The sequence below is a fragment of the Oratosquilla oratoria genome, unplaced genomic scaffold (assembly GCF_046742065.1).
Source record: "Oratosquilla oratoria isolate Oo_2021 unplaced genomic scaffold, ASM4674206v1 SCAFFOLD62, whole genome shotgun sequence".
Lineage (NCBI taxonomy): Eukaryota > Metazoa > Arthropoda > Malacostraca > Stomatopoda > Squillidae > Oratosquilla > Oratosquilla oratoria.
This window is the reverse complement of record NW_027467726.1, coordinates 1,047,200-1,058,472: the sequence shown is the minus strand read 5'-3', so window position 1 is coordinate 1,058,472 and position 11,273 is coordinate 1,047,200.

Here is an 11,273-nt window from a genome sequence, read left to right as displayed (position 1 = left end):
TGAAAAGATATGACAGTCGCCTTCATGACTGAGTAACTGTTATCAGACTGCAACCCCTTTTTGTATATAATCATAAATCACTGAAATATTCATGGTTTTATATATTGATATAGGACTCAATAATAATGGGCATTTCAATTTCATTAATATTTTTCTTTTCATATATTGATTTCTGATTTTGAATTGTGATATCCATAAGTCACATTATCCTTAGCGCACATTAATAATTATCATGAAATTAACAAAATGTTGGAAGGTGTCCTCTTGCATGTGATAAAGTGACAATGGCGGAAAATGTGGGAAACTGTCCCTACACTTGTATGAGGATGCCGGCATCTGCGTCGCGGTTATATTTATTTTGTAGTTGTGGCCGAGTGACTCCAAAATTCTGCGAACCAGGCTGACCATATTTTCTGTGGTTATAACAGTCATAGTGGAAGAGAACGAGCAATACTGCTGTATAACGCGAGTATGGTGATACAGCATCATCGTGCATCAGGCAGCTGATGCTTCCCGCGATAATTTGACTCATACCAAAGAGGTTAATGGGAAAATGCCACAATAGTTCACATTTTTTAAATATTTTAATATGTCTCTTTTTATATCATACAAACTATCACATCAAACTATTCTATATAGTACATACATATACCAAACGGAACAAATACACAATTAGAGATTGTGTATATTTTCAATCGTGTATTTGCAGCGTGCATACAAACCATCGCATTTTATTATTCTATTAAATTATTTTATATAGTACATACAAGAAATACAGGCGTATATGTCAAAAGCTAAAATCTCGATATAACAGGAATAACCGAGACATGTTTAAACGGTGGAGAGTTTGAAGCTGAATTTAATATTGGGGGATTTAATCACTTTCATCAAGTTAGAAACCACAAGAAAGGTGGGGTCTTGTTGTACGTAACGCAATGTCCATGCTTGCGTTTTAGAGAAAGTGAAAGATGGTGCACATGATAGCTTGTGAGTAGAACTAATTCAAACAAATGGAAAAAAATGAGTGTATGTGATATAGGCCAAAGGCATTGTCATCAGCAGGCGACAAACTTGTTTCAAGAACTGTCTAGTTTCTGCAACCGTGACTTTATTCATAATGGGTGATATCAATTGTATTAGCATTGATTGGATGACCCTACATGGCCATATAGGTACTTGCTTGATGGATTTCCTCGGTGACAAATACTTAGTTCGACATGTAAAAGAGCCCACAAGACATGGAAACTTAATCGATCTATTGATCACTAGCCGCGAAAACATGATAACCGATGTACAAGTCAGTGAAGCTATTGCAAATAGCGCTCACGTCAGTCACACCTCGCCCTACCCTCCGCGGCGCTCGCTCCCAAGTGGGAGAGGGGGGGGGGGGCACAACTCGAGCTTGGCCTTGTATATGTCCTCCCGGGGGATTCCTACATTTTTCATTCTTCTGGACAGTAGATTATAGCTAACAGAAGTGAGTTGCCATATCCACAAAGTGAGGATTACAAGGGCGGCGACAGTGGTAGCACCTACATTTATATTTTCATGCATACTACTCCAGCTGTATACCGCTTCCTCCAAGCTATAACTGATCGCCATCCCATTACTCTACCTTGTCAACGGCTTCGTCCTTCCCCCGTATGTCGTCACACATCCTAATTGTCCCAATCCCCGTCTCTTACGATCCAAGTGGGAATACTTGGCGGCAGCATTCTGTCCCCCACCACAGGGTAGGCGAAAACAAGGAAATGAACATTCAGAGAAGTGGAACATAACAGTAACAAGGGGTTGGGGAAGAGCATAACGGAGGGACAGTCGCAATATAATAAAAGTGTCATCATATCTCTGGTATCTCGGGTATTTCTAATTATATTTCCGGTGTTATGGGATTATTCAAACTCTTCCAGTTTCTCCCGTAATGCTGAAATCTTTGGTCACTCCCCAGTCTAAAACTATGTCTTCACTGAAGAGTAGATAACCAAGCTGGGGGCACGCCATCCTTTCCCGCTAAAACCTGGAGGATGTGGTAGGGGTGAAATAACAGTGTGATTCCGTTGGTATGGGAACGAATTATCACCTGTGGCATTTGAAAGCAGCTCGAAAGAAAGCTGTATCGCACAAGTCATACAAGAAAGTCTTCTCGCCTGCGCTCATTATCATATGCTGTTAGATACTGCTCCTTCAAGCTGTTGGAAAGGCCTTTTTTCGGAATGGGTCATCACGTGCTATTTCAAATCCTTATTTCGGAAAGCTTCATCACACAGGACACAGTGTAAAAGTCTTAACCATGTATGAATCATCTTGTGACATTTGAGAACAGGTTTTTGTGAAAAATATTTATTGCACTGGTCACACTGCAATAGGTTCTCTCCTGTATGGGTAATCATGTGACGTGACGTTTGAGAAAACCCTTACGTGAAAAGAAGCTTTATTGCACAGGCCACACTGGAATGTCTTCTCTTCAGCGTGGGTAGTCATGTGCTGTTTGAGATCACCCTTTTGTGAGAAAGCGGAATCACACGTGTCACACTGGAATGGCTTTTCTCCTGTGTGGGTCATCATGTGACTTTTGAGATCACCCTTTTGTGAGAAAGCAGAATCACACAGGTCACACTGCATTGGCGTCTCTCATGTGTGGGTCATTATAATATATTTGAGAGCATTCTTTTCTGAGTAACCTGCGTCACACAGGTCACACTTCTCTCCTGTGTGGGTCATCATGTAACATCTGAGGTGACTCGTTGTATGAAAAAAATGGAATCACACAGGTCACAGTAAAATGGCTTCTCTCCTGTGTGGATCATCATTCGACATTTTTGAGACCACCCTTTAGTGAGAAAGCAGAATCACACAAGTCACACTAGAATGGCTTCTCTCCTGTGTGGGTCATCATGTGACGTCTGAGGTAACCCTTTTGGGAGAAAGTAGAATCACACATGTCACACTGGAATGGTTTTTCTCCTGTGTGGGTCATCATGTGATGTTGAAGATCACCCTTTTTTGTGAAAGCGGAATCACACAGGTCACACTGGAATGGCTTCTCTCCTGTGTGGGTCATCATGTGACGATTGAGAGCACCCTTTTGTGAGAAAGAATCACACATTTCACACTGAAATGGCTTCTCTCCTGTGTGGATCATCATGTGACGTTTGAGATTATGCTTTTCTGAGAAAGCAGAATCACACATGTCACAATGGAATGGTTTCTCTCCTGTGTGGGTCATCATGTGACGTTTGAGAACAACCTTTTTAGGGAAAGCAGAATCACACATGTCACACTGGAATGGTTTCTCCCCTGTGTGGGTCATCATATGATTTTTAGATCATGCTTTTGTGAGAAAGCATAATCACACAAGTCACACTGGAAAGGCTTCTCTCCTGTGTGGGTTATCATGTGACGTTTAAGAGCATCCTTTAGTGAGAAAGCGGAATCACACATGTCACACTGGAATGGCTTCTCTCCTGTGTGGGTCATCATGTGACGTCTGAGATCACGCTTTTCTGGGAAAGCGTAATCACACATATCACATTGGAATGGCTTCTCTCCTGTGTGGCTCATCATGTGACGTTTGAGATCACGCTTTTGTGAGAAAGCGGAATCACACAGGTCACACTGGAATGGTTTCTCTCCTGTGTGGGTCATGTGATATTTGAGATTACCCTTTTTTGAGAAAGCGGAATCACACATGTCACACTGGAATGGCTTCTCCCCTGTGTGGATCATCATATGACCATTGAGATGATGCTTTAGTGAGAAAGCAGAATCACACATGTCACACTGGAATGGCTTCTCTCCTGCGTGAGTCATTATGTGACTTTTGAGATTACTCTTTCTGGAGAAAGCAGAATCACACATGTCACACTGGAATAGTTTCTCTCCTGTGTGGGTCATCATATGATGTTTGAGATTATTCTTTTGTGAGAAAGAAGAATCACACATGGCACACTGAAATGGCTTCTCTCCTGTGTGGGTCATCACATGATATTTGCGATAACTCTTTTGTGAGAAAGCAGAATCACACAAGTCACACTGGAAAGGCTTCTCTACTATGTGGGTCATCATGTGATATACGTGACAATCTTCTGCAAAACATAGGTCACACTAGAAAGGCTTCTCTCCTGTGTGGGCCATCACTTGATGTTTAAGATGAGCTGTGAGATAGCCGAGCTATCGATGATACATCGGGTTTTCTTTGTTGATACCTTTCTGAAAAAAACAACAACGAGATTAACTTTTAGAAATATGTAATAGTAGGACTGTTGGTGTTTGTACACAAACCATTTCATATATGCCATCTTCTATTATAAGAGTAATTTGGCTAAAAACACATAGTAAAATCGATTATCAAAATGGTCAACTGGTCATTATAGCGGTGTTTGCTTTGTTAGCCTAGTTGTGGGTCGAAATTCCATACTTCTCTCCTACTCAAAGGAGCAATTATTAATTACCTACGATGCACCTCGTAGAGGGAACGTCACCTGCATGGAGGGGGGGGGTGTTAGGGTAGACTCAACCCTGCCCTTCAATCAACCAGTACTAAAACAAACTTTTAAGATTATCTTATCGACTAACTGTTTATGTCTATAGTAATTGCATGTCTGACATGAGAGAATGTAAACACTGAACACGTTTGATACGTCACCTTATCTATATCTACCAATTTGGCAGCGGCGATCAGAACCAATGAAAAACTACACCAATTGAAGCAACCTTTAACGCAGAGGCACACTACTTGCTTTGCTGTCAAAATCTTGCGCACGTCACATAGGGAGTGTTTTGCAGATGACTTTTTGGGCAAACAAAAAAGGAAGACAAAGCGTCCCGCCGAACTTTCTCCTATGTTAACAAAAGAATAAATACAATAAAATGCAATTTGTACAAGTGAAATACACACTTGCACGAAAAAAGGAAATAAATTAAATCACGTTCATACACACTGTGACCTTCGTTCACCTTGTACTCTCTCACTTTATCTTTTTCTGTCATTGCGTTCCTAGTGCCCAGGTATACTGGATTTAAGTCTATGCACTTATTTACGCCAATTTCTTTTGTCGTCCACACTTCTGTGAATAATCTCCTTTTCTTCGAGTTGCCTCTGTGCACCACTGTCGCTCCTTCCTAGTCAGTGTTGTGCTGTAGTTCGTTCATGTGATTATAAAGTGCTGAGGCTGCATCTTTCCGTTTAACTGCCCGTTTATGTTCTTCAATTCTAGTGGCGAGCTTATACGTTTCTCCTATGTAATCTGCATCACAATCCAAACATCCAATGCGGTACACTACGCCCGCTTGCTGAGTGGGTGCTTCCATGTCCCACCCCTACACCAAACCACTTCAAGTTCAAAGGACTACAAAGGAGAAGCATACCGACAGGAGACCTTTTGGTCCATAACTCGGTCGGATGAGAAAAATACATAAGTAGATAAATAGGTAAAGTTAGATTATAACCTATCAGGTAAATAGTAAATAATAAATGGACAGATAAATAATAATAATAAACAAATTGAGAAATAACCAATAGTGTGAAAAAAGTCACTTTTAATGTTGTCAATTCCCTTCAGAATCTTAGACCTGCATCAAGTCACCTGAGTCTACGCTTTTTTAGGGAAAATAAATTCATATGTCTTAATTGATTTTCGTGTTTCCTTTTTGATATTTGGAATCAGTTTTGTGACTCGCCGTTGTACTTTTTTTCCAATCTGTCAATGCCTTCAATGAAAGTCGGTGACCATAAGGAAACGGCATATTCCAATTGTGGTTGAAGTCATAAGATCACGCAATCAGTTCTGGAATCTTGCTTGCTTTCTCAGAGGCTGAAATATACTGTTTAGATTACTTGAGGTCGTTACTGATAATTAACCCGAGATCATTTTCACTATCCACTTTTGTTAACGAATTTATAAAAAAAAAACTTGTAATCGCACTGTTATTTTTACCTTTGTGCATAACCTTGCATTTATGTAAAATTCCATTAGCCACTTTTCAGACCATTAGATTAAGTGATCATTTGCCATTCCACAGTTTTGTATCACCAGCAAATTTGAACACGATAGATTTCAGTACGTGGTCTATATCATTGATATATACTATGAATAGAAGTGGCCAAAGAATGGAACCCTGAGGAATTCCACTTTGTAAGAACATCTTTGCCTCTGCGAGTTCGGTGGATTATATCAGAAACATAAAGGTCATGACACCTAGAAAAGAGAAACCAAGTATCAAGAAAGTGGTATCCCAGTTGCTTAAACTGTGATATCCTCTCATTGATCCTTATGGCTTTAACACAGGCTGTACTACTCTTGTAAAAAAAAATCTTGACTGCTGTTATCAGCTTTCCTCCTATCCCATACATCTGTAAAACCTCCCACAGTGCCTTTCCGTCTACCCTGTCAAAGCCCTTTTCCAAATACCGAAAGGTCCAAAATCATCTTAACCCTTTGCTAAAGCTTCCTCACATATCCGTCTTACCACGAAAATCAGACTTTGCACATCATGTAAACGCTCTCAATGAGCAGACGCTAAGTCATCGACTTGAACCCAAGTTGCTGGTTCCTTCTGAGATTTTGATTTCTAATAACCAAAGATGCTCCCCGGGTGAATTGAACTTGCACTTGATCGCACATTTGTTTATTGTTTAACTTTACCCATTCATTATTTACGTTACTATTATTTCTATTTATTTGTTCATTTATAGTTATGTTTTCTCCCACCCGGCCTAGTTATGGGCCAAAAGGTCCCCTGTCGGCATACTCCTCTTTTTCAATCCTTTGTAAATAGAAATGGTTACCCTCATAAACATGTATTCACATCATACCCACACCGTTGACAGTGTCCCAGCCCTGTCTCCCAGAGCAAAATACTGCTTAACACGCCTAACCTTGAGGAGGTGCACATGCATGTATCCGTGCTACTCGTCAACAACCACCACTTGACTACTATTAATGTTGGTCACTGATTACGTAGTTGGTCATATCAATACACAGCCATATGAAGTTCATATACTGGAAACTCCCCAAATTTGGAAAACTGCTCATTATAATGGTGTTGGCTACTACCCTTTTCTATTCTTTCACTACAATGTAAACAAACACATAGTTGCCAGATCAACTCCGACATGAACCACTGTCCAATCCGTGTACCAGCTATAACTGTTGGCAATATTACAAACCAATACCGAAGGTATATTGCCCTGAGACTCACTCGAGGAAAGACATTACATAAAAACATAGTCAAAAATAATTTTATACAGAACTGTCAGCGACACTAGAATTATGTGATATTTGAGAGGACTCCTTTCTGAGTAAGCTGCGTCACACAGGTCACACTTGAAAGGCTTCTGTCTAGTGTGGGTCATCATGTGACGTTTGAGGTGCTCCTTTCGGGAGGGAGTTGCATCACACAGGTCACATTGGAAAGGTTTCTCCCCACTGTGGGTCATTGCGTGGTATTTTAGAGCACTATTTTGTCAGAAAGCTGCTTCACACATGCCACATTCGAAAGGCTTCTCTCCACTGTGGGTCACTGTGTGATATTTAAGGGCACGCTTTCCTGAAAAAAACTGCTTTACACAAGTTGCATTTGAAAGGCTTCTCTGCAGTGTGGGTCATCATGTGTTCTTTAAGAAAACCCTTTCGTGAGAAAGATGCATCACACAGACCACATTGGAAAGGCTCCTCTCCAGTGGGTGTCATCACGTGATATCTAGGAGCACTCTTTCGTGACAAAGTTGTATCACACAGGTCAAGCATCAAAGGCTTCTCTCCAGTGTGGGTTATCATGTGATATTTGAGACGATCACTTCGTGAAAAAGATGCATCACACAGGTCACATTGGAAAGGCTTCTCTCCCGTGTGGGTCATCACGTGGTCTTTGAGAGCACACTTTCCTGGCAAAACTGCATCACCCTGTTCGCATTTAAAAGGCTTCTCTCCAGTGTGTGTCATCGCGTGATATTGTGTCAGACGCCTCACCAGACTCTATCATATGATGAATATACGAGATCTTAGTATACCCTTTCCCAGGAAATTTTGATATTTACCCTCGACCTGAAAAATATATAATGCTTGACATCTAACTTTTAAAGAGCATGTAATACGAGCAACACGAGTTTATACAAATACAGTTTGGCTTCAACCAAAACGAAGTGGGGGAGGGGAACAAATAACTCGTATCAAACGAGCTTAATGGGAGAAATGAAAGGCTGAATAAACACTTCAAAGAGATCGATGGCAGGCAAGAAAAATGGGGTCTGTGTATAATGTAGGATACAATGGCATAATTTCACAAAAGTCTAAATTGTAAGAGGCTGGGAGGAAACTAAAAATAAAAAGTATAGAGACATGGATTGAAGACGGTTAGGTCATTTATAAACAATAGCCCGACCGAGCTGCGTTACGCCTTTCCATCTTGTTTGTAAATAACAGCCAGGGACCTAGAGTGTACATTTACAATATTGCTGACCCGACATTCCTTTGTAACTTAAGTGAGAATTATGCAGTCTCGAGATTATTATAAGTAAACAATACTGCCGTATAGACTTGAAACAAAGAATCTGATTGGTGAAAGGATGGAGAAAATTCAATTGGTTCACTAATGTAAAATCACGCCCTTTGGGGAGGATCTTGAATATAAAATGATCATTGGACTAAGGAAATCCTTGTGTAACTGCAAAGCTCACGTAGAATCTTGCATACGTGTTTTTGGGGGGATTCATTCATTTGAAGAACCTCGAGGAGAGAGCGTTGTGTACAATTCGCCATTTCCACAAGTGAGTACCCCAAGGGCGGCAACAGCGGCAACGAGTAGCCGCACCGAGGGAAAGAACGCACGCAAATAAAACATCTCCGAAGAGAAGCACTCAACGCACGCAACTAAAACATCTCCGAAGAGGAACCTTTAACGCACGCAACTAGAACGCACGCAACAAAAACGTCTCCAGAGAGAAGCACTCAACGCACGCAACTAAAGACTAAACCTAAAGAATTCCGTGCGACATATTACGTGCTTGCACATGTATTGATGCAGCCAAGCATCCATCGTACGCAACGTCTTTGATGAAGAACCAAACAAAACGCTTAGAAAAGTACTTAACTGTTTATTGTTCTTCAAAGGCACAATGCACATGACACAACTAAGTTTATGTTCAGACAAAAATGTACACCTCAACCTCTCCACACCGTGGCTTCACTATGACTGACTTGTAGAAGCGTAATGTCTCCCTTAGCGAGGGAAATCTCTCAGGCCTAGCAACTGAACTTTCTTATACATGCAAATTAAGTACAGATTATACAATAAATCAAATGACAAAATTCTTACTATACATTGCATTATACATTCAATCAAAAACAATACAAGATGCAAAATAACAAATATTTATATTTCAACAGATCATTTGTTCCAAGCAAAATCACACAGGTCACACTGAAATGGCTTCTCTCATGTGTGGGTCATCATGTGACGTTTGAGGTAACCCTTTTGTGAGAAAGCAGAATCACACAAGTCACACTGGAACGGCTTCCCTCCTGTGTGGGTCATCATGTGAAGGTTGAGATTACAAGTCACATTGGAAAGGTTTCTCTCCTGTGTGGCTCATCATGTGACGTTTGAGATTACGCTTTTGTGAGGAAGCAGAATCACACAAGTCACACTGGAAAGGCTTCTCTACTATGTGAGTCATCATGTGATGATCTTTTGGTGAGAAAACTGCATAATATAGGTCACATTAGAAAGGCTTTACTCCTGTGTGGGTCATCACTTGATATTTAAGATGACTTGTGAGATAGCTGAGCTATAGGTTTCACATCAGGTTTTCTTTCCAGTAGGACAAATACATGGAATCTATGGATAACTTTCCCACACAAATGTTGATAGTTACCTTTCTGAAAAAAAAATGTAATCATAAGATTGACATTAACTTTTTGAGATTTGTAATAGTAGGATTGTGGGCGTTTTGTACACAAACCATTTCATAGATGCCATCCCCTATTATAAGAATATTTTACCTAAAAAGCACATAGTAAAATCGATTATGAAAAACACTCATGAAAATGGGATGCGTGCACATTACATCCACACCAATTACATTGTCCCAGTCATCGAAAAGGTGCCCACCTACGTACCCACACAATTCGCCAACAACCACCACTGTTAACATTGGTCACTGATCACTTTGTTGGTCATGACAATACACACATTATATCAACTTCATATAGTAGAAACACCAAAAATTGTCAACTGGTCATTATAAGTGTTGTTTGCTTCGACTCATCCATAATATTCCACACAACAATGTAAACAAACATACAGTTGCCAGATTAATTCTATGACATGAACCACTGTCCAATCCGTGTAGCAGTTGCAACTGTTGACAATACTACAAACCAACATACCCTTTCCTCCTATAGAGGGGGTGGCAGAGTCAAAGCATACATTTCGCCCACCCTACACCCTTTCGCCTAGAACTTGTGGGTTGAAATTCCATACTTCTCTCCTAATCCAAGGAGAGACTATTAATTACCTACCCCAACAGTCCAAGTCAAGCACACATGGGAAAGCTGATGGTTTTGACTGAAGCCACACACTTCCTGGAGTCAGATATTATAGTTTCATAGTAGGACGCATCTAAATCCGATATTGATTTACACTGCTATTTTTTCATGTGTCAATAACACAAGTTAATTTTGTTGTAATGATGCCAAAACTCTACGCATAAAACTATCATTTCTGACACTAGTGAATAAAAAACAAATTACCTACCAACCATACCTAAACTGTCACCACTTATACCTACATGGGGGGTAGACTCAACCCTGCCCCTCAATCAATCAGTACTAAAACAAACTTTTGAGATTATCTTATTGAGTAACGGATTCACTATGAGAACAGCCACTACAAATTAATTACATTTAAATTTGTGACAAATTTACAGTATGTCTATTCTCTATTTTACTTGTAAATCAGAATGACAACACAATTTTCTCCAGATTCAGTTGTGGTGTTCACTAATTTGTGACTTTAAATCTATAGTAATTGCATGTCTGACATGAGAGAATGTAAACACTAAACACGTTTGATCTGTTGCCTTCATTCTATCTACAAATTTGGTAGCGGCGTTCGGAACCAATGAAGAACAAGGCCAATTAAAGCAACCTTGAATGTAGAGGCACACTACTTGCTTTGCTGTCAAAATCTTGTGTACATCACATAGGGAGTATTTTGCAGATGACTTCTTGAGCTAACGGCAAACAAAAAGGAAGACAAAGCGTCCCGCCAAG